We start from the raw sequence: 27,917 nt of genomic DNA, 5'->3' as shown, positions 1-27,917 counted from the left end.
GGTATTTGGGACCTACCTGCAGTCCTGATCATTTAGATCAAGAGGCTTTTAAAGGCAAAAACCATGTGCTAGTATCTCACTCAGCAACTAGAGGGAGAGGTTTGCAGAAGCTAGCAGTTGAAGAGAACCCAAGAGAAGTAGGCTGATGGATCTTAGCCTCAAGTCCTGAAATAGAGTTGGATAATTTTACATGGATTTCCTCATCAGGGAGATCAAATTCAAGTGAAACATAAAATGGCCTCATCAAGAATACAAGATGGAGAGCCCTCTGAACTGGATTGCCCCCATCACTCTAATGCACTTATTTAGTTATTATACTTTGTATGAAAGGGAAATGCACTATTTGTGATTGTTATATTCTCCAGAATAATTGTACATGCCTTTGTCACAAAGAGGCTAATGACACACCCCAGGTCCAGAACAGAAACAGAGAGAAAGAAGAGTGTTTCTTATGGTGTTGAGTCCTGGCACACTGTATTTCTGCTTGCTCCAGAATGATACCTGAGATGCCCACAGATACTGAGTCTGTCCTCATGGCCACTTTCCCCAGAGCCCTGCACTGTACATATTCTCTCACTAAAGGGAGTTGAGACTTGAATTTAGCTGAGTGGAAAAGAGATAACATCACCATTTCTCGTGTCAGCATACATGATTGACCGAATGAAGCCATAACACTTTACAGAAGGGAGTAGCTCTGTATCCAGCAATACCACCTACCCCCACGATGTGCAAATCCAGATACTACTAAAAGCCCTTCCATGAGACATACAAACACTCAGTTCTGAAGATGGGATGCCATAAAGCCCTTTATTTCATAACTGTCATTGCACATAAGGATGAAATCACTTTGGTCACAGGTAATCCATGGAGAGGGGGTAAAAGACTGACAGAAACACCCTTTCTTCGGGGAGAGGAGAACCAGCCAAAGAACAGAATGTCTTTGCTCTTAACATATTCAAGCGTGAAAAGAAAGGGGCAGTCAGCAAGGAAGGTGTGGGGAATTGGTGGTACACCCATCATCACAATTTTTGTGGCAGCTGTAGCCTCTGTGCCCTTCTCATTCACTTCCATAAAGGCCTTATGTATGACCTTGGACAGAAACAAGTCTTGCTTGGAAGATATTCCAGGAAAGTCTGCTCTGCCCTCCTCAAAGGCATCAGTCATGCCCATCTTATAAAGAACATCGTTCATGTCATAGGTCTCCTCCAGCTTAAACTGTGAAAGGAAAACCTCCACCTCTTCTTCATTCATCTTGTCCAGACTTGTCCACTCTACAAATTTCTCAGAAGTCATTTTCTTTTCCAACTAGAAAAGAGTTCAAAAGTTTAGGACAGTTCTGTCATACACAGCATTCTGGAGATGACTGTGAATCTCTACAGTGCCCAGGGAAGTGTGACTTTAACTTAATTTGGTAATTGGGAAGGGCTGGGGAACAGCTCAGTGGTTATTGTTTGCCAAGCTTGCTCCAGGCCCTAGATTCCATCCCATCCACACAAATGAATATAAGATAACAACATGATCATGGGAGCCCAGGAGAGGTGCCCTGGCAGAAACCCATTGCCATTCTTTCTCTCTTGAAGCTCTATCAAGGCCCCATGTTCCTTACCATTCTCAGTTCAACGTGTTCATCTGGAAGCATGATGATCATGTTCAGCTCATTGCCAGCATAGGGAAGCAACAGAATCTTGGTGGATATCTCTCCAACATAGGTCATCTTTTTTTTTTTAATTAGGTATTTATTTCATTTACATTTCCAATGCTATCCCAAAAGTCCCCACACGCTGCCCCACCCACTCCCTTACCCACCCACTCCCACTTCTTGGTCCTGGTGTTCCCCTGTACTGAGGCATATAAAGTTTGCAAGTCCAATGGGCCTCTCTTTCCACTGATGGCCACTAGGCCATCTTCTGATTCATATGCAGCTAGAGACACAAGCTCGGGGGCGGGGGGAGGGTATTGCTTAGTTCATATTGTTGTTCCACCTATAGGATTGCAGATCCCTCAGCTCCTTGGGTACTTTTCTCCTCCTTCATTGGGGGCCCCGTGATCCATCTAATAGTTGACTGTGAGCATCCACTTCTGTGTTTGCCAGGCCCCGGCATAGTCTCACAAGAGACAGCCATATCTGGGTCCTTTCAGCAAAATCTTGCTAGTGAATGCAATGGTGTTAGCGTTTGGAGGCTGATTATGGGATGGATCCCCAGATATGGCAGTCTCTAGATGGTCCATCCTTTCGTCTCAGCTCCAAACTTTGTCTCTGTAACTCCTTCCACGGGTGTTTTGTTCACAATTCTAAGAAGGGGCAAAGTGTCCACACTTTGGTCTTCATTCTTCTTGAGTTTCATGTGTTTAGCAAATTGTATCTTATATCTTGGGTATTCTAAATTTCTGGGCTAATATCCACTTATCAGTGAGTACATATTGTGCGAGTTCTTTTGTGATTGGGTTACCTCACTCAGGATGATGCCCTCCAGGTCCATCCATTTGCCTAAGAATTTCATAAATTCATTCTTTTTAATAGCTAAGTAGTACTCCATTGTGTAAATGTACCACATTTTCTGTATCCATTCCTCTGTTGAGGGGCATCTGAGTTCTTTATAGCTTCTGGCTATTATAAATAAGGCTGCTATGAACATAGTGGAGCATGTGTCCTTCCTACCAATTGGAACATCTTCTGGATATATGCTCAGGAGAGGTATTATGGGATCCTCTGGTAGTACTATGTCCACCAGCAGTGGCTTGTGCTGTAAGATCGAGAATTGACAAATGCGACCTCATAAAATTGCAAAGCTTCTGCAAGGCAAAAGACATCATCAATAAGACAAAAGGCCACCAACAGATTGGAAAAGGATCTTTACCTATCCTAAATCAGATAGGGAACTAATATCCAATATATATAAAGAACTCAAGAAGGTTTCATCCCTGCATCCCTGGGATGAAACCTACTTGGTCGGGATGGATGATTGTTGTGATGTGTTCTTGGATTCGGGTAGCAAGAACTTTATTGAGGATTTTTGCATCGATATTCATAAGGGATATTGGTCTGAAGTTCTCTATCTTTGTTGGGTCTTTTTGTAGTTTAGGTATCAGAGTAATTGTGGCTTCGTAGAATGAGTTGGGTAGAGTACCTTCTGTTTCTATTTTGTGGAATAGTTTGTGAAGAACTGGAATTAGATCTTCTTTGAAGGTCTGATAGAACTTGCACTAAACCCATCTGGTCCTGGGCTTTTTTTGGTTGGGAGAATATTAATGACTGCTTCTATTTCTTTAGGGGATATAGGACTGTTTATATAATTAACCTGATCTTGATTTAACTTTGGTACCTGGAATCTGTCTAGAAACTTATGCATTTCATCCAGGTTTTCGAGTTTTGTTGTGTATAGCCTTTTGTAGAAGGATCTGATGGTGTTTTCGATTTCTTCAGGATCTGTTGTTATGTTTCCCTTTTTGTTTCTGATTTTGTTAATTAGGATGCTTTCCCTGTGCCCTCTAGTGAATCTGCCTAAGGGTTTATCTATCTTGTTGATTTTCTCAAAGAACCAGCTCCTTGTTTGGTTGATTCTTTGAATAGTTCTTCTTGTTTCCACTTGGTTGATTTCACCCCTGAGATTGATTATTTCCTGCCTTCTACTCCTCTTGGGTGAACTTGCTTCCTTTTGTTCTAGAGCTTTTAGGTGTGTTGTCAAGCTGGTAATGTGTGCTGTCTCTAGTTTCTTTTTGGAGGCACTCAGAGCTATGAGTTTTCCTCTTAGCAATGCCTTCGTTGTGTCCCACAAGTTTGGGTATGTTGTGGCTTCATTTTCATTAAACTCCAAAAAGTCCTTAATTTCTTTCTTTATTCTTTCCTTGACCAAGGTATCATTGAGAAGAGTGTTGTTCAGTTTCCACGTGAATGTTGGCTTTCCATTATTTATGTTGTTATTGAAGATCAGCCTTAGTCCATGGTGATCTGATAGGATGTATGGGACAATTTCAATATTTTTGTATATGTTGAGGCTTGTTTTGTGACCAATTATGTGGTCAATTTTGGAGAAGGTACCATGAGGTGCTGAGAAGATGGTATATCCTTTTGTTTTAGGATAAAATGTTCTGTAGATATCTGTTAAGTCCATTTGTTTAATCAGTTCTGTTAATTTCACTGTGTCCCTGTTTAGTTTCTGTTTCATTGATTTGTCCATTGGTGAAAGTGGTGTGTTAAAGTCTTCCACTATTATTGTTTGAGGTGCAATGTGTGCTTTGAGCTTTACTAAAGTTTCTTTAATGAATGTGGCTGCCCTTTTATTTGGAGCATAGATATTCAGAATTGAGAGTTCCTCTTGGAGGATTTTACCTTTGATGAGAAAGAAGTGCCCCTCCTTGTCTTTTTTGATGACTTTGGGTGGGAAGTCAATCTTATCAGATATTAGGATGGCTACTCCAGCTTGCTTCTTCAGACCATTTGCTTGGAAAATTGTTTTCCAGCCTTTCATTCTGAGGTAGTGTCTATCTTTTTTTTCTGAGATGAGTTTCCTGTAAGCAGCAAAATGTTGGGTCTTGTTTGTGTAGCCAGTTTGTTAGTCTATGTCTTTTTATTGCAGAGTTGAGTCCATTGATATTAAGAGATATTAAGGAAAAGTATTTGTTGCTTCCTGTTATTTTTGTTGTTAAAGTTGGCATTCTGTTCTTGTGGCTGTCTTCTTTTAGGTTTGTTGAGGGATTACCTTCTTGTTTTTTCTAGGGCATGGTTTCAGTCCTTGTATTTGTTTTTTTCTGTTATTATCCTTTGAAGGGCTGGATTCGTGGAGAGGTAATGCGTGAATTTGGTTTTGTTGTGGAATACTTTGGTTTCTCCATCTATGGTAATTGAGAGTTTGGCTGGGTATAGTAGCCTGGGCTGGCATTTGTGTTCTCTTAGTGTCTGTATAACATCTGTCCAGGCTCTTCTGGCTTTCATAGTCTCTGGTGAAATATCTGGTGTAATTCTGATAGGCTTGCCTTTATATGTTACTTGACCTTTTTCCCTTACTGCTTTTAGTATTCTATCTTTATTTACTGCATTTGTTGTTCTGATTATTATGTGTCAGGAGGAATTTCTTTTCTGGTCCAGTCTATTTGGAGTTCTGTAGGCTTCTTGTATGTTCATGGGCATGTCTTTCTTTAGGTTTGGGAAGTTTTCTTCAATAATTTTGTTGAAGATATTTGCTGGTCCTTTGAGTTGAAAATCTTCATTCTCATCCACTCCTATTATCCATAGGTTTGGTCTTCTCATTGTGTCCTGGATTTCCTGGATGTTTTGAGTTAGGATCTTTTTGCATTTTCCATTTTCTTTGATTGTTGTGCTGATGTTCTCTATGGAATCTTCTGCACCTGAAATTCTCTCTTCCATCTCTTGTATTCTGTTGCTGATGCTGGCATCTATGGTTCCAGATTTCTTTCCTAGGGATTCTATCTCCAGTGTTGCCTCATTTTGGGTTTTCTTTATTGTGTCTACTTCCCTTTTTAGGTCTTGGATGGTTTTATTCAATTCCATCACCTGCTTGGTTGTGTTTTCCTGCAATTCTTTAAGGACTTTTGTGCTTCCTCTTTAATGTATTCTACCTGTTTTGTTATATTTTCCTGAAATTCCTTAAGGGATTTTTGTGCTTCCTCTTTAATGTCTTCTACCTGTTTAGCAGTGTTCTCCTGTATTTCTTTAAGTGAGTTATTTAAGTCCTTCTTGATGTCCTCTACCATCATCATGAGATATGCTTTTAAATCCAGGTCTAGCCTTTTGGGTGTGTTGGGGTGCCCTGGACTGGGTGAAGTGGGAGTGCTGGGTCCTGATGATGGTGAGTAGTCCTGGTTTCTGTTAGTAAGATTCTTACGTTTACCTTTCACCATCTGGTAATCTCTGGCTTTAGTTGTTATAGTTGTCTCTGTTTAGAGATTGTTCCTCTGGTGATTTTGTTACCCTCTATCAGAAGACCTGGGAGACTAGCTCTTTCCTCTGAGTTTTAGTGGTTAGAGCAGTCTCTGCAGGCAAGCTCTCCTCTTTCAGGGAAGGTGCACAGTTATCTGGCGTTTGGATCTCCTCCTGGCCAAAGATGAAGGCCCAAAACAGGATCTTTCCCAGAAGCTGTGTTGCTTTGGCCTGTCACAGAAGCTGTTGTTTCAGTTGTCCACACTCTCACCTGTGTAGACTACTTTCCGAGGAGTTCCGGAATCAAGATGGCTACTGCAGATCCTGAAGCAAAGGCCTCCCAGGCTGGGCAGACTCCTGTCCTCTGGCCAGGAAGGTGGACGGATGTCTGGAGCCTGAAAACGGCGCTACCCCAGAAGCTATGTGGCCCTCGCCTGTCCCAGAAGCTGCTAGCCTCTGTATTCCACACTCTCACCTGTGCAGACTGCCCTCTGCAGAGTCCCGGAACCAACATGACTCCTGTGGAACCTGAGGCAGAAGCCTCCCGGGCCGGGCGGACACCTGTCCTCTTCCCTGAAGGTGGCCGGTTGTCTGGAGCCGAAAATGACGCCGCTTCCAAAACCTTATTTCTATATAGGTAAATCAAATGTTGTTTGTGACAAATCTTTTTCTTTTTTTAAAGAAATATTTATTTTATGTGAGTACTTTGTAGCTGACTTCTGATACTCCAGAAGAGGGTATCAGATACCTCTACAGATGGATGTGAAACACCATGTGGCTGTTGGGAATTAACTCAGAACATCTGGAAGAGCAGTCAGTGCTCTTAACCACTGAGCCATCTCTCCCAATCTTAATACCTTAAAAAAATCTGTACAAACTTATTCTCAATTTCAATCTACTAAACAATTAAGTTAGTTAAACAATCCCTTGTCTTCTGGCCTCCAGCCCTCATTATACCACTAGCTTATGTTGTGTTTTATTTTAGTACTCCATACCCTTTCTAAAGTTTACAAATAGTATAAGAGACTGTCACTTCAATGGCAATTCTCCTTTATAAAATGGAAAAGGAGAAGTTATGGGGCAATGGACCATGTATCCAGACAGAAGAACTGGTAAGATAGTACCAGGTTCAGAACCCTGGTAATTCTCATAATTGAGAATGGCAGGAGTTCAAACTATTTCCTGTCCAGGTTCCTGTTATTGGAGCACGTGATCATGATATCCACTAAGAGAACCATAGCAACCATTCATATAAATATAGAATCTATAGCTCTCTATGATAATGAGGTATCTAGATACACCCTGAGTGTTTAGACAATGAACTTCCCTTTCTGCATCCTCCGCATCCCTTATTGCAGAAGGTATTTATCCTTGGCTCACCCTGAGTAAGACATATGCATGTCCATACCCTATAACAATAAAACAGTTTGGACAACAAGGACTGTCTCTTTCATCAAGAATTGACATGGGGGTAGGAGGAGGCCTTTGTCTTAAGTAGCCATGCCTAAATCTTCTGGAGAAGGATTCTCTTCCAACCTCTCTGTTGTTTTAGAATACATTCCGAACCAAACAGGATTCCCCCTTCCCAGTTTCACCCATCTCCTTTCTGCCTGATGCATAGGGAAATCATGACATAAGGACCATCATTCTCAACTTCTTGTGGTCCCCAGAAACATCTTGTAATATCCAAAATAAATTCAAGACTACCCAGTACCTTCCCCGTTCAAAAGGACTTTCCAACTGTATTAGCAGGCCAAGTACAGAGCCAGATAAAAGGCTGGCTGACTAAACAAATATAAAAACATAGTTTTAATGGTCAAAATGACTAAGCTTACAGCTGCAAGAACAAGATTAACAATCCCCCTGCCACACCTTACACTAAAAACCACAAGGACAGACAAAATGAGAGTCACCCTATACAAACAAACCAATGTCTAAAAGGGTTATTGGCTACACCAATTAAAATAAGCCAAACTACCCTGGTGCCTATATCCGGCCCTTACAAAGGTATAAAAAGTGTGTTCTTTCTTTGTTCTGGGTCTCTCCTCCAGCCTGTGTGCTGAGAAGGGGTTCCCCAACATGTTGTATTAGTAAAATCCTCATGAATTTTGCAACAATGACAGTTTCTGGTCTTTTGACAAGCTACAACAATCTCTGTACATAGAAGATTGAAAACCACAGCATCTGTCCCAGCCCCCACTGTTTTTCATTCTGGAAAACATGGGCTGATACCCCAATCTCAGATTGCATTCTGCCTTCACTGAAGTACACGCTGGCAGTGCTCTGGCATTCCAGCTAGAAGGGAGGAACAGAGAGGTCATCTGCCCTCAGCTATTTTTCCAACAGGGTAAGAAAGATTATTGTTGGCTTCTGAGGCGGCGCCATCTTCGGCTCTAGGCAACCGGCCACCTTCCTGGTGAGTGCACAGGGATCTGCCAGCCTGAGAGGTTTGTGCCTCAGGCCCTGGCGGGAGCTTCCTTGGCTCCAGGACTCCGGGGAGGGCAGGCTGCACGGGTGACGGTGTGGAATACAGAGGCCAGCCATTTCTGGGACAGGCGAGTGCCACAGAGCTTCTGAGGCGGCGCCATCTTCGGCTCCAGACAACCGGCCACCTTCCTGGTGAGTGCACAGGGATCCTCCAGCCCGAGAGGTTTGTGCCTCAGGCCCCGGCGGGAGCTTCCTTGGCTACAGGACTCCGCGGAGGGCAGGAGCTTCCTTGGCTACAGGACTCCGCGGAGGGCAGGCTGCACGGGTGGCGGTGTGGAATACAGAGGCCAGCCGTTTTTGGGACAGACGAGAGCCAGAGAGCTTCTGAGGTGGCGCCATCTTCGGCTCCAGACAACCGGCCACCTACCTGGCCAAAGCAACACAGCTTCTGGGAAAGATCCTGTTTTGGGCCTTCATCTTCAGCCAGGAGGAGGTCCAAACACCAGATAACTGTGCACCTTCCCTGAAAGAGGAGAGCTTGCCGGCAGAGACTGCTCTGACCACTGAAACTCAGAGGAGAGAGCTAGTCTCCCACGTCTGCTGATAGAGGGTAACAAAATCAACAGAGAAACAATCTCTAAACAAAGACAACTATAACAACTAACTCCAGAGATTGCCAGATGGCGAAAGGTAAACATAAGAATCCTACTAACAGGAACCAAGACCACTCACCATCATCAGAACCCAGCACTCCCACTTCGCGGATTCCAGGGCATCCTAACACACCTGAAAAGGTAGACCTGGATTTAAAAGCATTTCTCATGATGATGGTAGAGGACATAAAGAAGGAATTTAATAACTCACTTAAAGAAATATAGGAGAACACTGCTAAAGAGTTACAAGGCCTTAAAGAAAAACAGGAAAACACAACCAAACAGGTAGAAGTCCTTATAGAAAAACAGGAAAACACATCCAAACAGGTGATAGAAATGAACAAAACCATACTAGACCTAAAAAGGGAAGTAGACACAATAAAAAAAAACCCAAAGTGAGGCAACGCTGGAGATAGAAACCCTAGGAAAGAAATCTGGAACCATAGATGCCAGCATCAGCAACAGAATACAAGAGATGGAAGAGAGAATTTCAGGTGCAGAAGATTCCATAGAGAACATCGGCACAACAATCAAAGAAAATGGAAAATGCAAAAAGATCCTAACTCAAAACATCCAGGAAATCCAGGACACAATGAGAAGACCAAACCTACGGATAATAGGAGTGGATGAGAATGAAGATTTTCAACTCAAAGGACCAGCAAATATCTTCAACAAAATTATTGAAGAAAACTTCCCAAATCTAAAGAAAGAGATGCACATGAACATACAAGAAGCCTACAGAACACCAAATAGACTGGACCAGAAAAGAAATTCCTCCTGACACATAATAATCAGAACAACAAATGCAGTAAATAAAGATAGAATACTAAAAGCAGTAAGGGAAAAAGGTCAAGTAACATATAAAGGCAAGCCTATCAGAATTACACCAGATTTTTCACCAGAGACTATGAAAGCCAGAAGAGCCTGGACAGATGTTATACAGACACTAAGAGAACACAAATGCCAGCCCAGGCTACTATACCCAGCCAAACTCTCAATTACCATAGATGGAGAAACCAAAGTATTCCACAACAAAACCAAATTCACGCATTACCTCTCCACGAATCCAGCCCTTCAAAGGATAATAACAGAAAAAAACAAATACAAGGACTGAAACCATGCCCTAGAAAAAACAAGAAGGTAATCCCTCAACAAACCTAAAAGAAGACAGCCACAAGAACAGAATGCCAACTTCAACAACAAAAATAACAGGAAGCAACAAATACTTTTCCTTAATATCTCTTAATATCAATGGACTCAACTCTGCAATAAAAAGACATAGACTAACAAACTGGCTACACAAACAAGACCCAACATTTTGCTGCTTACAGGAAACTCATCTCAGAAAAAAAAGATAGACACTACCTCAGAATGAAAGGCTGGAAAACAATTTTCCAAGCAAATGGTCTGAAGAAACAAGCTGGAGTAGCCATCCTAATATCTGATAAGATTGACTTCCCACCCAAAGTCATCAAAAAAGACAAGGAGGGGCACTTCTTTCTCATCAAAGGTAAAATCCTCCAAGAGGAACTCTCAATTCTGAATATCTATGCTCGAAATACAAGGGCAGCCACATTCATTAAAGAAACTTTAGTAAAGCTCAAAGCACACATTGCACCTCAAACAATAATAGTGGAAGACTTTAACACACCACTTTCACCAATGGACAAATCAATGAAACAGAAACTAAACAGGGACACAGTGAAATTAACAGAACTGATTAAACAAATGGACTTAACAGATATCTACAGAACATTTTATCCTAAAACAAAAGGATATACCATCTTCTCAGCACCTCATGGTACCTTCTCCAAAATTGACCACATAATTGGTCACAAAACAAGCCTCAACATATACAAAAATATTGAAATTGTCCCATACATCCTATCAGATCACCATGGACTAAGGCTGATCTTCAATAACAACATAAATAATGGAAAGCCAACATTCACGTGGAAACTGAACAACACTCTTCTCAATGATACCTTGGTCAAGGAAAGAATAAAGAAAGAAATTAAGGACTTTTTGGAGTTTAATGAAAATGAAGCCACAACATACCCAAACTTGTGGGACACAACGAAGGCATTGCTAAGAGGAAAACTCATAGCTCTGAGTGCCTCCAAAAAGAAACTAGAGACAGCACACATTACCAGCTTGACAACACACCTAAAAGCTCTAGAACAAAAGGAAGCAAGTTCACCCAAGAGGAGTAGAAGGCAGGAAATAATCAATCTCAGGGGTGAAATCAACCAAGTGGAAACAAGAAGAACTATTCAAAGAATCAACCAAACAAGGAGCTGGTTCTTTGAGAAAATCAACAAGATAGATAAACCCTTAGGCAGATTCACTAGAGGGCACAGGGAAAGCATCCTAATTAACAAAATCAGAAACAAAAAGGGAAACATAACAACAGATCCTGAAGAAATCGAAAACACCATCAGATCCTTCTACAAAAGGCTATACACAACAAAACTCGAAAACCTGGATGAAATGCATAAGTTTCTAGACAGATTCCAGGTACCAAAGTTAAATCAAGATCAGGTTAATTATATAAACAGTCCTATATCCCCTAAAGAAATAGAAGCAGTCATTAATATTCTCCCAACCAAAAAAAGCCCAGGACCAGATGGGTTTAGTGCAGAGTTCTATCAGACCTTCAAAGAAGATCTAATTCCAGTTCTTCACAAACTATTCCACAAAATAGAAACAGAAGGTACTCTACCCAACTCATTCTACGAAGCCACAATTACTCTGATACCTAAACTACAAAAAGACCCAACAAAGATAGAGAACTTCAGACCAATATCCCTTATGAATATCGATGCAAAAATCCTCAATAAAGTTCTTGCTACCCGAATCCAAGAACACATCACAACAATCATCCATCCCGACCAAGTAGGTTTCATCCCAGGGATGCAGGGATGAAACCTTCTTGAGTTCTTTATATATATTGGATATTAGTTCCCTATCTGATTTAGGATAGGTAAAGATCCTTTTCCAATCTGTTGGTGGCCTTTTGTCTTATTGATGATGTCTTTTGCCTTGCAGAAGCTTTGCAATTTTATGAGGTCGCATTTGTCAATTCTCGATCTTACAGCACAAGCCACTGCTGGTGGACATAGTACTACCAGAGGATCCCATAATACCTCTCCTGGGCATATATCCAGAAGATGTTCCAATTGGTAAGAAGGACACATGCTCCACTATGTTCATAGCAGCCTTATTTATAATAGCCAGAAGCTATAAAGAACTCAGATGCCCCTCAACAGAGGAATGGATACAGAAAATGTGGTACATTTACACAATGGAGTACTACTTAGCTATTAAAAAGAATGAATTTATGAAATTCTTAGGCAAATGGATGGACCTGGAGGGCATCATCCTGAGTGAGGTAACCCAATCACAAAAGAACTCGCACAATATGTACTCACTGATAAGTGGATATTAGCCCAGAAATTTAGAATACCCAAGATATAAGATACAATTTGCTAAACACATGAAACTCAAGAAGAATGAAGACCAAAGTGTGGACACTTTGCCCCTTCTTAGAATTGTGAACAAAACACCCGTGGAAGGAGTTACAGAGACAAAGTTTGGAGCTGAGACGAAAGGATGGACCATCTAGAGACTGCCATATCTGGGGATCCATCCCATAATCAGCCTCCAAACGCTAACACCATTGCATTCACTAGCAAGATTTTGCTGAAAGGACCCAGATATGGCTGTCTCTTGTGAGACTATGCCGGGGCCTGGCAAACACAGAAGTGGATGCTCACAGTCAACTATTAGATGGATCACGGGGCCCCCAATGAAGGAGGAGAAAAGTACCCAAGGAGCTGAGGGATCTGCAATCCTATAGGTGGAACAACAATATGAACTAAGCAATACCCTCCCTCCGCCCCCGATCTTGTGTCTCTAGCTGCATATGAATCAGAAGATGGCCTAGTCGGCCATCAGTGGAAAGAGAGGCCCATTGGACTTGCAAACTTTATATGCCTCAGTACAGGGGAACACCAGGACCAAGAAGTGGGAGTGGGTGGGTAAGGGAGTGGGTGGGGCAGCGTGTGGGGACTTTTGGGATAGCATTGGAAATGTAAATGAAATAAATACCTAATTAAAAAAAAAAAGATGACCTATGTTGGAGAGATATCCACCAAGATTCTGTTGCTTCCCTATGCTGGCAATGAGCTGAACATGATCATCATGCTTCCAGATGAACACGTTGAACTGAGAATGGTAAGGAACATGGGGCCTTGATAGAGCTTCAAGAGAGAAAGAATGGCAATGGGTTTCTGCCAGGGCACCTCTCCTGGGCTCCCATGATCATGTTGTTATCTTATATTCATTTGTGTGGATGGGATGGAATCTAGGGCCTGGAGCAAGCTTGGCAAACAATAACCACTGAGCTGTTCCCCAGCCCTTCCCAATTACCAAATTAAGTTAAAGTCACACTTCCCTGGGCACTGTAGAGATTCACAGTCATCTCCAGAATGCTGTGTATGACAGAACTGTCCTAAACTTTTGAACTCTTTTCTAGTTGGAAAAGAAAATGACTTCTGAGAAATTTGTAGAGTGGACAAGTCTGGACAAGATGAATGAAGAAGAGGTGGAGGTTTTCCTTTCACAGTTTAAGCTGGAGGAGACCTATGACATGAACGATGTTCTTTATAAGATGGGCATGACTGATGCCTTTGAGGAGGGCAGAGCAGACTTTCCTGGAATATCTTCCAAGCAAGACTTGTTTCTGTCCAAGGTCATACATAAGGCCTTTATGGAAGTGAATGAGAAGGGCACAGAGGCTACAGCTGCCACAAAAATTGTGATGATGGGTGTACCACCAATTCCCCACACCTTCCTTGCTGACTGCCCCTTTCTTTTCACGCTTGAATATGTTAAGAGCAAAGACATTCTGTTCTTTGGCTGGTTCTCCTCTCCCCGAAGAAAGGGTGTTTCTGTCAGTCTTTTACCCCCTCTCCATGGATTACCTGTGACCAAAGTGATTTCATCCTTATGTGCAATGACAGTTATGAAATAAAGGGCTTTATGGCATCCCATCTTCAGAACTGAGTGTTTGTATGTCTCATGGAAGGGCTTTTAGTAGTATCTGGATTTGCACATCGTGGGGGTAGGTGGTATTGCTGGATACAGAGCTACTCCCTTCTGTAAAGTGTTATGGCTTCATTCGGTCAATCATGTATGCTGACACGAGAAATGGTGATGTTATCTCTTTTCCACTCAGCTAAATTCAAGTCTCAACTCCCTTTAGTGAGAGAATATGTACAGTGCAGGGCTCTGGGGAAAGTGGCCATGAGGACAGACTCAGTATCTGTGGGCATCTCAGGTATCATTCTGGAGCAAGCAGAAATACAGTGTGCCAGGACTCAACACCATAAGAAACACTCTTCTTTCTCTCTGTTTCTGTTCTGGACCTGGGGTGTGTCATTAGCCTCTTTGTGACAAAGGCATGTACAATTATTCTGGAGAATATAACAATCACAAATAGTGCATTTCCCTTTCATACAAAGTATAATAACTAAATAAGTGCATTAGAGTGATGGGGGCAATCCAGTTCAGAGGGCTCTCCATCTTGTATTCTTGATGAGGCCATTTTATGTTTCACTTGAATTTGATCTCCCTGATGAGGAAATCCATGTAAAATTATCCAACTCTATTTCAGGACTTGAGGCTAAGATCCATCAGCCTACTTCTCTTGGGTTCTCTTCAACTGCTAGCTTCTGCAAACCTCTCCCTCTAGTTGCTGAGTGAGATACTAGCACATGGTTTTTGCCTTTAAAAGCCTCTTGATCTAAATGATCAGGACTGCAGGTAGGTCCCAAATACCTAAGTGTAGTCCCAGTCAGCTAGAATCAAAACTTTCAATCAACAAGAAACTGTATTAAATGCTCATCTTAGGTAGGCTCCCAATAACATCAAGTTTCTATACCCATATTTTCACTTCCGGGAAATGCAGTCACAGTACTCAGCAGCTTGCTATTCTACTGGGGGGGGGGGGGGCGGGGGCGTGTGAGTGTAACAGCAAAACTTCTCTAGAACTCATGGAGTATAGCTTGCAGGTTTGCACAAGTACAATGGATGTGCCTAAGAGAGGCAGAGCCCCAAGGACTGCATGTCCTCAGGACCTAATGCTGTTGTGGAGTTTTGCTCTGCTTGTTACCCTCATGGTCATCATGATTATCTCATCCATTATAACCTATGAGTTGTGTGAAAATTCTAAAAGAGGTTTCCAGCTCATTTGGCAGTATCATTTGCACTTACAATAATTGTTATTGGCCTTTTTAAATCATTGCACCTGGAACAGATTAATGATTCAATCATCACCCTCAGAAAGAACTTAAAGTTGTATATTGTTATGAAAGTTAGGTGGCTATTTTGTTGTTGTTGTTGTTGTTGTTGTTGTTGTTGTTTTTAGTGGCTTAATGTAGGAAAGCTTGGGAAAAATATAACATTCTGGAATGCACACTTTCAATCAATGAGTGAGGATAATTTGAGATCAGGAAACAAGAACAACAGTAGCCAAACTAGGAGTAGCTGATGTGCCTCTCTTGCTAAAACTAGGCTAGTGATCAAGATAGAAATTAATTCTTCCTTTTTTTTTGAGAATAGGAAAGGCATTTATTTTAATTACAGTATGCAAACTTGTTATTATTTATTCCATTTGTTTACATCTCAAATGATATCCCATTTCCCGGTTACCCCTCCACAAGCTCACCATTCCACCACCTCCCTCTCATCCCTCATCTTTGCCTCTATGAGAGTGCACCCCACCCACCTACCCTCTCCCTCCCTATCCCTCTAGCATCCCTCTATTGCTATGTCCACTCCAGTTCAGTCTGCTTGGTAGGCCTAAGGGCCTGAAAGCAGTCACGAGGCAGAGTCTCAAGGAAATTTTGCCTCCTGGAACCTTGGCATTCCCATAGCCCATATACTCAAACCCTGTCCCCACATTAGTCTGTTGTATGATCTCTGTCAGTATTGTTTTATTATAAGTGTCTTTAAAGATTGATTTTTTACATAGCTAAGCCTCCACCAGTGTTCCTAGAATACCCTTGAAGCCAACTGTGAGCTTGGAATTCAGTAAGAATGTAACCTATTCAGTAACATTCAAATTCACTTCTAGTAGAGACAGTGAAAATAATCAGGCATTACAAAGTACAGAGCTAGGAAAGCTCAGGGATAGTCTGCATAGTAATTACTTAGGACAATAGCTGAGTCACACCCAAACACAGGAATACACAATGACCTAGCAAATAGATGGGTTGTTGCATGAAAGAGTTAGTGGAAGGGAATTCCCCTGGTACAGTTTTTTTTTTTTAAGCCCAGAGGAATAGCATAATCACATATTTACTAAAGAACCCCTGGTGGTGGGTTTAACAATAGACTAGCATTGCATCAGAGCATTCACCTGGCTCCAATTTAAGTGGTAAAGGCGGCCTGATCCCCGCCATCTTTTTATGTATGCATTCCTTTTTGTTTTGTGTCAGTGTAACTTGGTGGGTGTGTTTACCTGGCTTTTCTTGTTTTTCTTCTGTATAAAAAAGTCTGGTGGACTCGAGCCCGAGGGTACCTTGCCAGCGGACTCACCCGACACCCGCACGGGCCCACACAGGATTCCCCACGGGATCCTAAGACCTCTGCTGAGTGGAAAACAGCGCCTACCCCAATCCAATCGCGGAGAACCTGAGACCGCGGGAAATAGGGAAGCAGGCTACCCGGGCATGACCTGGGGCACAAGCCCCTTCCGCTCCTCTCGAGCCCGAGGGTACCTTACCACCATGGCCTAAGACTGATCTTCAATAACAACATAAATAATGGAAAGCAAACATTCACTTGGAAACTGAACAACACTCTTCTCAATGATACCTTGGTCAAGGAAGGAATAAAGAAAGAAATTAAAGACTTTTTAGAGTTTAATGAAAATGAAGCCACAACGTACGCAAACCTATGGGACACAATGAAAGCATTTCTAAGAGGGAAACTCATAGCTCTGAGTGCCCCCAAGAAGAAACAGGAGAGAGCACATACTAGCAGCTTGACAACACATCTAAAAGCTCTAGAAAAAAAGGAAGCAAATTCGCCCAAGAGGAGTAGACGTCAGGAAATAATCAAACTCAGGGGTGAAATCAACCAAGTGAAAACAAGAAGAACCATTCAAAGAATTAACCAAACGAGGAGTTGGTTCTTTGAGAAAATCAACAAGATAGATAAACCCTTAGCTAGACTCACTAAAGGGCACAGGGACAAAATCCTAAATAACAAAATCAGAAATGAAAAGGGAGACATAACAACAGATCCTGAAGAAATCCAAAACACCATCAGATCCTTCTACAAAAGGCTATACTCAACAAAACTGGAAAACCTGGACGAAATGGACAAATTTCTGGACAGATACCAGGTACCAAAGTTGAATCAGGATCAAGTTGACCATCTAAACAGTCCCATATCACCTAAAGAAATAGAAGCAGTTATTAATAGTCTCCCAGCCAAAAAAAGCCCAGGACCAGACGGGTTTAGTGCAGAGTTCTATCAGACCTTCAAAGATGATCTAATTCCAGTTCTGCACAAACTATTTCACAAAATAGAAGTAGAAGGTACTCTACCCAACTCATTTTATGAAGCCACTATTACTCTGATACCTAAACCACAGAAAGACCCAACAAAGATAGAGATCTTCAGACCAATTTCTCTTAGGAATATCGATGCAAAAATCCTCAATAAAATTCTCGCTAACCGAATCCAAGAACACATTAAAGCAATCATCCATCCTGACCAAGTAGGTTTTATTCCAGGGATGCAGGGATGGTTTAATATACGAAAATCCATCAATGTAATCCATTATATAAACAAACTCAAAGACAAAAACCACATGATCATCTCGTTAGATGCAAAAAAGCATTTGACAAGATCCAACACCCATTCATGATAAAAGTTTTGGAAAGATCAGGAATTCAAGGCCTATACCTAAACAGGATAAAAGCAATACACAGCAAACCAGTAGCCAACATCAAAGTAAATGGAGAGAAGCTGGAAGCAATCCCACTAAAATCAGGGACTAGACAAGGCTGCCCACTCTCTCCCTACCTTTTCAACATAGTACAACAAAAGGAGATCAAGGGGATACAAATTGGAAAAGAGGAAGTCAAAATATCACTTTTTGCAGATGATATGATAGTATATATAAGTGACCCTAAAAATTCTACCAGAGAACTCCTAAACCTGATAAACAGCTTCGGTGAAGTAGTTGGATATAAAATAAACTCAAACAAGTCAATGGCCTTTCTCTACAGAAAGAATAAACAGGCTGAGAAAGAAATTAAGGAAACAACACCCTTCTCAATAGTCACAAATAGTATAAAATATTTTGGCGTGACTCTAACTAAGGAAGTGAAAGATCTGTATGATAAAAACTTCAAATCTCTGAAGAAAGAAAGTAAAGAAGATCTCAGAAGATGGAAAGATCTCCCATGCTCATGGATTGGCAGGATCAACATTGTAAAAATGGCTATCTTGCCAAAAGCAATCTACAGATTCAATGCAATCCCCATCAAAATTCCAACTCAATTCTTCAACGAATTAGAAGGAGCAATTTGCAAATTCATCTGGAATAACAAAAAACCTAGGATAGCAAAAAGTCTTCTCAAGGATAAAAGAACCTCTGGTGGAATCACCATGCCTGACCTAAAGCTTTACTACAGAGCAATTGTGATAAAAACTGCATGGTCCTGGTATAGAGACAGACAAGTAGACCAATGGAATAGAATTGAAGACCCAGAAATGAACCCACACACCTATGGTCACTTGATCTTCGACAAGGGAGCTAAAACCATCCAGTAGAAGAAAGACAGCATTTTCAACAATTGGTGCTGGCACAACTGGTTGTTATCATGTAGAAGAATGCGAATTGATCCATACTTATCTCCTTGTACTAAGGTCAAATCTAAGTGGATCAAGGAACTTCACATAAAACCAGAGACACTGAAACTTATAGAGGAGAAAGTGGGAAAAAGCCTTGAAGATATGGGCACAGGGGAAAAATTCCTGAACAGAACAGCAATGGCTTGTACTGTAAGATCGAGAATTGACAAATGGGACCTAATGAAACTCCAAAGTTTCTGCAAGGCAAAAGATACCGTCAATAAGACAAAAAGACCACCAACAGATTGGGAAAGGATCTTTACCTATCCTACATCAGATAGGGGACTAATATCCTACATATATAAAGAACTGAAAAAGGTGGACTTCAGAAAATCAAATAACCCCATTAAAAAATGGGGCTCAGAACTGAACAAAGAATTCTCACCTGAGGAATACCGAATGGCAGAGAAGCACCTGAAAAAATGTTCAACATCCTTAATCATCAGGGAACTGCAAATCAGAACAACCCTGAGATTCCACCTCACACCAAACAGAATGGCTAAGATCAAAAATTCAGGAGACAGCAGATGCTGGCGTGGATGTGCAGAAAGAGGAACGCTCCTCCATTGTTGGTTGGATTGCAGGCTTGTACAACCACTCTGGAAATCAGTCTGGCGGTTCCTCAGAAAATTGGACATAGTACTACCGGAGGATCCAGCAATACCTCTCTTGGGCATATATCCAGAAGATGCCCCAACTTGTAAGAAGGACACATGCTCCACTATGTTCATAGCAGCCTTATTTATAATAGCCAGAAGCTGGAAAGAACCCAGATGCCCCTCAACAGAGGAATGGATACAGAAAATGTAGTACATCTACACAATGGAGTACTACTCAGCTATTAAAAAGAATGAATTTATGAAATTCCTAGCCAAATGGATGGACCTGGAGGGCATCATCCTGAGTGAGGTAACACATTCACAAAGGAACTCACACAATATGTACTCACTGATAAGTGGATATTAGCCCCAAACCTAGGATACCCAAGATATAAGATACAATTTGCTAAACACATGAAACTCAAGAAGAATGAAGACTGAAGTGTGGACACTATGCCCCTCCTTAGAAGTGGGAACAAAACACCCTTGGAAGGAGTTACAGAGACAAAGTTTGGAGCTGAGATGAAAGGATGGACCATGTAGAGACTGCCATATCCAGCGATCCACCCCATAATCAGCATCCAAACGCTGACACCATTGCATACACTAGCAAGATTTTATCGAAAGGACCCAGATGTAGCTGTTTCTTGTGAGACTATGCCGGGGCCTAGCAAACACAGAAGTGGATGCTCACAGTCAGCTAATGGATGGATCACAGGGCACCCAATGGAGGAGCTAGAGAAAGTAGCCAAGGAGCTAAAGGGATCTGCAACCCTATAGGTGGAACAACATTATGAACTAACCAGTACCCCGGAGCTCTTGACTCTAGCTGCATATGTATCAAAAGATGGCCTAGTCAGCCATCACTGGAAAGAGAGGCCCATTGGACATGCAAACTTTATATGCCCCAGTACAGGGGAACGCCAGGGCCAAGGAGAGGGAGTGGGTGGGTGGGTATGGGGGACTTTTGGTATAGCACTGGAAATGTAAATGATCTAAATACCTAATAAAAAATGGAAAAAAAAAGAAAGGTTATTGTTTTGTGGCAGCCTTCTGGAAACATGGTCCCTCTAAAGGAGGAAGAAGACACAAGGTTTCCCTGTGGAAAGATACTCTGAAAAGAAAGGATTGTCCATTCTTGAAGTGAATCACAAGGAATGGGCTGAATTCAGGGCTACAAAGAACCTCATACACTTTTGGAGTTTACACTTTCATATTTCCAAAGTTCTATAAAAGACTCTTTAGAGGACTCTGCAGAGCTCTGAAATCATGTTTGGCCTCAACCACTACCATTGACAGCATAGCCCATGACAGAAGGAGGGCCAAGCCTGATACCATGTAGCCTGCAGGCATCATTGCCCACATGTGAAAGAAAAAAGGGAAGAGAAAGCTCCAAGGCTAAGAAAAAAATCTTAGATGCTAAGCTGCCCTGCCCAAGAGCATGAGAGGCCCAGGCTATGTGAAGAGCCTCTTTATGTTTTAGAAGCCAGTGTGGAAAAGGACCTTGCCAAGTAGTATCCTTAGTTAGCACAGTGGTTACCTTTCTGACTTTGAAAGACATCACCCTGGTGTCTTTTTTGTTAAATGACTTCTCCTAGTTTCCTTTGAAGTAGATGGCATTCACAAGAACCAGCCTAGTGTTTGGATTCACTGAACCTAGACACAGCAACTCTTTGATTTTTTTTTTTCTGAAAGAAGGAATTAACAGAAACAACAATAAAAAAGTAATTAAATACTTGGGTTGATTTGGATCCTCCAGTTGGATCATATATTTGCATGCTCAGTCCTCAGTTAAATTGTTCTGGAAGTATTAGTAGGAATAGACTTTTGAGGGAGGTGTATTGTTGGGGGTGGTCATTAAAATGAAAAAAAAAACCCACAGTAAGCCCACTTTCTCTCACTGCCTGTTGCTTGTCAATCGGTATGTAAAGCTCTCAGATACTGCTACAGCACCATACCTGTCTGCTTCCTGCCACTATGATCAAGAATTAACCCTTTAAGAACTATAACTACACACCCAGTGTGATGCTTTCTTTTATAAGAGTTGCCTTGGTCATCGTATCTATTCACAGCACCTATCTAGCAAGCAGGATGAGCTGATTGATACATGTCAAGGAATTACAGGCAAATTGTGCCACCTCCTGCTCTGGTCAAGAGCATAGATAAGATATTTCACTTCTCTCAATATAAAGGGACACTTATTTTTATAGCAATAACACTATCATCAACAATAAGAATGCAGATCCTTGAGTTTGTACCAGCATGGTCTACAGAATGAATTTCAAGACAGCCAGGTCTACACAGAAATATCCTGCAATAAGAAATAAAAAGAGTTCTTATTCCTGATTTTAGCTAAAGATGCAGGTCAACGTTAGAGTACTTTACTCTGTGCTAGGCAAAATATTGCTTAGCATACTCAAGTCCTTTGGTTCAGTACCCAGGCATGTCAAAAGAAGTCCTGATTTAAAGAACAAAAGGTCATTATTGTTTACATTTGAATAACTTGTGAAGGAACTAACATGGTTATTAAGAATAGACTACAATGCCAGGTACTGTGGCATACACCTTTAATATTAGGATTTGAGAGGTCAAGACAGGCTGATCTCTGAGTTTGAGTCCAGCTTTTTCTACTCAGTGAGTTTCAGGACTGGGTATAAAGTGAGGTCCTATCTCCAAAAAACAAAAATAAAAAGACTAGAGATGGAGGAATGGTCAGGCAAATAAAGGTGCTTGCTATCAAACCTGAAAAACTGAGTAGAATCCCTATGAACCAGTGGTAGAAAGAGAAAACCCTCTTTTGTGTATTGTCCTGACTGCAGGTATTCACAGACGTATACAAACTTACAACAAACAAATGTTCCATTTTTTAAAAAAGTAGGCTAACTGCTTAAGAGGGATGGGGTGTGGCTCAGTGGCAGAGAAGATCCTGGTCAGCATTCTTAGACCCCTGGAGTGAAATCTCAGCATGAAAAACAAACAAAAGAGAGTAACTTTGTGTTCACCTCACCTTCTGTCTTTTTAGCTACCCAGGTGTTGATGTGCTGTCGGGGTTGCTCTGTAGACTCTTAAAGTCCAGTTCTTCTATCTCTGCTTTGTAGAACTTTTGACAGGCATCTTTAAAAGACTGAGACAGAGTAACATAATTATATGATCAGGAAAGTGTTTAGCACCAACAGCCTCCTTCCCTATGCATGGAAACAGAAAATCAGATATACAAATGTGATTTGAAAACAAATGTTCAGAAAGAGTATAAAATCCAACCTTCCTGTTTCTGGCTTTCTTTAACCTTAGTTTATGAATGAGGTAAGATGCTGGTTGAGATGAAAATCACTAAAAGAAAAATGACTAATAGCTGGATCTTTGAGGTAGTATTAACTGAGAGTCAAGGAGATTAACTGGGAGTACCCTCAGATGCAGTATCATACTGCTGTTACTCTAACAGGCCAGGACACTGGTAGAGTGAAGATCAAAAACACTACCTCTGCTGGAGTGTCTTTGAGTGTTGCAGCACAGATGTAAACAATTGGTGTGGCATGAACAAGGCCTTAAATGGAAATGATCAGCAGCACAAGGCAAATTAAAGAACAAGCCACTTGCTGATATAATCTAGAAAACACAATGTCACTGAGGACCACCCACACTCTGCCTTGTTACAACACAAAACTCAATACAGTATAAGTGGTCTGAAACTTCCACTATGTTTACAGTGTATATGGAATAGTTTCTCAATATTTCTATGAAATAGCTCATCTCGTGGCTACATACTTAATTTCTCTTTGAGTTAACTGTTTTTGTTTTTCAGTTGTGTCTTTATATGGATAAGGCAAATGTACATTTCTTGTGGGTCTATGCCTATGTGTTGAAGGTATGCATGTACCTGTGTATTAGCCTATACAATGGCTAGAGGATAACTTCATCTTAATGTATCTGAGTACTACATAACACTTACTGCTCTGATATGAGATGTCTTTTCCTCAAAGAGCCTGTTGGCTGTTTTGAGCATGTCAGTCTTGTTCACTTCAGTGAGAAGTGACTGGAAACCCCGGTGGACATCTCCACATTCACTACTGCTGCATTTATCTAAAGAAAGTGTCTGAAATCAAAACAGATTAAAAACCCCTTCATTAGGCCCAGCTATGATAAATGAGTCAACACTAAAGTTATCCTTAGTATTTTATTGATCTCTGCTGCTATTCAAAGAACAACCCAATTAAAGGTGAAAACCTTGAAAGTTCTCTTTCTAGGATCATCTGCCATGCTCTGTCAGCCCTGGTCTGAACAGAGATGGCTATTCACATATCTAGCATTTATGTTCACTAAATCATGGCTACCAACAAGAGCTGCTATTATACTAGTGTATGTGGCTTCTGAACTCTCAGGTCATTCTCTTCCCTGATCTTGTTCTGGGATGGCCCCAAAACTATTCGGCCAACAGAATTAAACCCATGTTTAAACCTGGGTTTTAAAAGGCCTTGCAGCTGACACATTTGTGCCCTTGTTTCAAGCCACCTTGGTGGAAGGCAATCAAAGCTACATGTCACCACATAAAGTTGCTTGAACGCAAAGCCAGACCCCAGCCAAGAGTAAACACCTCAATGTCAGACATTAGATACACTTCCTTAGACATTCCAAGCCTGCTGAAAAGCTATATAAATGACTTCAGGTGCTCCCATTGGAAAAAGATGAATTGTTACTCACTAGATGTGATATTTTTGGAAATAAAAGAGAAAGAACAAGAGACAGTTTAAATTGAAGGAAAGCCTCTATCCTCTAACTCTCCAGTAGGGAAGCAAGCTAAGGAAGAAACAAACACATAAAAAGAATGTCTTATAAAAAGCATGCTGCAAGAGCTATTCTAAAATGCATATTTATGGCTCAAGGTGCACACGGATAAGAAAGAGTTGCTTCAAACATAAATCGGGATGAATGAAGATAACCCTAGCCTTGGGATACAGACTGGACACGTCCACTGGCAGTCCACAGTATTTATCTGCTGTCAAATGGTGTTCCTTACCTGCCTTATCTGGCTTGCAGTGTTTCCCTTTGCTCCCAATAAGGTCATGGCCAGGGATGAAGCGATGCTCAGGGGAGATGAAAATATATTTTTTGAGACGTCATCATCCAGTGTTTTTAAAAGGTTTAAGGCAAATGTAGCATTTACTTTCAGTAGAGGATCCATGATGGTGAGACCGAAATGACGGATTACAATAAACACCACATAAACACAGGCTGATGTAAAGGCCTAATCGTCACTTCCACCAAAACTGCGATACCTCAATGAACAAGGGACAGACACACAGCATGGAAAGTACATGCCACATACAGAAAGTGTCCATTCTGGTCTACATAGCAAGTTCCAGGCCAGGCAAAGCTGCATAGTGAGACCCTGTCTCAAAACAAACAACTAAACAATTCACACACACACACACACACACACACACACACACACACACACACACACACACACATATCCACACACAAACAAACAAACAAATAAAAATAATGACCTTATGGCATGCTCATGTTTTCTAGTCCAAAGCCATAATACCTAACATCTTGTTTCTTTTAGAACAGGATTTGTCAAGTAAAAATTCTGAGTGCTTGGAGAACAAAGCTCATATCCTCAAAGATGAGACTCAGATATCCTAATGTCTTGTTGCCCTTTGTTCACAGCTCAGCCATATTGCTGAAATGAGCATTTTAATTGCCAATCTATTTGAAAGGACACAGGCGGACCTAGCAATTCCTTTTTACTTTGGCAACAATTGTGAAAAGTACTGCTGGTTTATCACAGACTGACTCTGCCTGCCCCTCTCTCTGTCTCTGTGTCTCTCTCTCTGTCTCTGTGTCTCTCTCTGTATGTGTCTTTCTCTCTTCCTTCCTCCATCTCTCCATCCCTTCCTCTCCCTAATCCTCCCCCTCTCTTTCTGCATTACCCAGTTGTCATATGGTAAAACTCTTAGACTGCATTCATCTGGGACTTGCTTTCTGTCTTAGCTCCTTTCCCTATTTCTGTGATAAAACACACTGATAAAATCAACTCCAGTGACAAACTGTGTTTTGGCTTCTGGTTCCTCATGGCAAAGAAACCAGGGAGGTAGGGTGTAGTGGGAGCAGATTCACACTGCATACATAGTCAGGACCATGCTCAGAAAATGGTGCTGTCCACATTAGGATAGATCTGTCGGCAGTGTTCTAATTGCTTCTACTGTTACAGGACATATCCTGATTAAAATAGAAACATCCATGTGCAGGGGGAGAAAAAAAGCAACTCATAGTGTGCTTAGATGACCATTTCCTAGGTGATTCTGTAGTCTGCCAATATGACAGACAACACTACCACACCAACCTTCTCCATTTCCAAGCACACACAGAAAATGACATTTAAGTGGTACTTTGGGGCACACCTACTGGGCTGTAAAGGGGCCGCCTGAGAGCATTAGCTAAGTTTTGGCAGTCTCTTGACACATTTGTTCTCTGTTTACCAGAACAATGGCCCAGCACACAGCTAGAAGGTTTGCAAAGACTGGATAGCTAATCTAACCCAGATTCAGCAAGCTTGGAAACAGGTGTTGATCCATACAACCCTTGTCATCCTTGATCCTAGAGCATCTGTCTGCCATTTTAGCCAGATAAGGGGTAGGGGTGGGGGATTCTGTTGACACTATTCTAATTCCTTCTAGTGTTACAAGTCTGAGTTAGCTGTAATTAACTTAATTGTAAAGGATACTTTCGGCAAGGCATGGTGTTATATGCATTTATTCCTAGTGGCAGGAGGCAGAGGCAGGTGGACCTCTGCGTTTGAGGCCACCATAGCCTACAGAACAAGTTCCAGGACAGCTAGGGCTACACAGAGAAACCCTATCCTGATAAGCAAAAGCAAAAACAAAGCAATCAATCAACCAACCAACCAACCAATCAACCAACCAACCAACCAAACAAACAAAGAAAGGAATCTAAGAATCCTTAGAAGAAAACTTCAATTTTCCTAGAAACGTGTGGTACTCGAGGTAGGGATCCCTGATTCCCAATAACACTGACACCGTGGTAATGATAATTTTCTGTAAGTTTAATTCTCAAAACCATTATAAGAGAAAAAGTAGTTGCAGGCCAGTTATTAATTGGCAGAACACTTGCACAGCAGAACACACTTTGCTTGACATGGATTTGATAGCAAACTCATCAAAATGATCTCAGAAGCTCCTCATGAGTATCTATCTTCTCACATAGAGGGTCTCCAAAGAACTGTGGTTTGAGCCTAGCTTTCCAGGTTAGATCACAACAGAGAGCCTCCAGAAAAATAAGTTCAACACCCTTGTCAGTTATTCCCAGGCCTCTCTGGCTCTAACCACTGAGATACTAAAGTCTTCTTGTGTGTCAGGAGTCCAGGATCTCAACACTTGGGCAAGCAGAGTCATATGTGGCTCTTGTACTGCACACTAACTCCATAGTGCATAAGCCACTTCTTCAATGGGTACTCTGCAGTTGCTCCTGGCAATTGAGCCAGGGGAGGCACCAACAGCTATCATGGAACACAAGGTAAGGGATGTGCTCTGTGGAGTCATGTGACCCTGAAGCAACCTGGCAGTTTAGGAAAGAAACCCTAGCCCTGATCACAGAGCTCCAGAGGTGCACCATACTAGTCCCTGCCCATCTGCTTCCCCAGTGCCTAGCACCAAAGCTCACCTGTAGTAGCAGAGGATATCTGGACCTTAGGCTCACCCTTCGATAGGGAACTCAGCAGAGACCTGAAGGCTCTAACTGTGCCCCTGGCCTCAAATACTTGCTAGGCAGAGTGGTGGGTGGAGTCTAAAGCCCAGGGCAGGAACTGCAAAAGCAAAGGTCAAGACTTAGTAACCTGAGCCCAACCATGCACCCCATCCTTTGGCTCTGGACCACACCACCTGCCATTAGGTAGCTGATCTTCTAGGTCCTGGATGCCTTTACTAACTATAGATAAAATAAGGAGGAGATCGAACCCAAGATGAACTCTCTGGGTGGTTTCCTACAGTGGACTAGAGCGCAACCTCTGCAGTCTGTTCACTCTGCCTTTGTCAAGACTGAATGACAGAGAGATTTATCAATACCAGAAGTGTGTCATTGAAGTGTGCCAGCACTTAGTGGCCATAAATGGGACAAAGCACAACAGATTTTGAAAGTGCAAGAGAGGGTAAAAGAAAGGTAATACTGGGGCTGGTGAGAGTATTTGTCTAGCACTCACAGATAAAGAAACAAATAAATGAAAGGAAAGGAAAGGAAAGGAATGAAATGAATGAAGTAAGAAACATAAGTAGGTGTTTCAGACAGTAATACTCTTCTGTTCCAAAGTAATTACACTTAGAAAGACATAATTAGCTGAAAAAAATCCAAAATACAGGAAAATATGAACTGTACTTAGTACTCATAAATAACATTATTAGTAAATAT

General features: G+C 41.6%; 2 pseudogenes; one reads left to right on the top strand and one right to left on the bottom strand.

The window, feature by feature from the left end:
* On the bottom strand, positions 809-24,670 carry Gm11392 (predicted gene 11392; annotated as a pseudogene).
* Gm11394 (predicted gene 11394) lies at positions 13,084-14,008 on the top strand (annotated as a pseudogene).

The sequence above is a fragment of the Mus musculus genome, chromosome 13 (assembly GCF_000001635.26).
Source record: "Mus musculus strain C57BL/6J chromosome 13, GRCm38.p6 C57BL/6J".
Lineage (NCBI taxonomy): Eukaryota > Metazoa > Chordata > Mammalia > Rodentia > Muridae > Mus > Mus musculus.
Note: the sequence above shows the minus strand (reverse complement) of the source record. Positions and strands in the feature narration are given on the sequence as shown.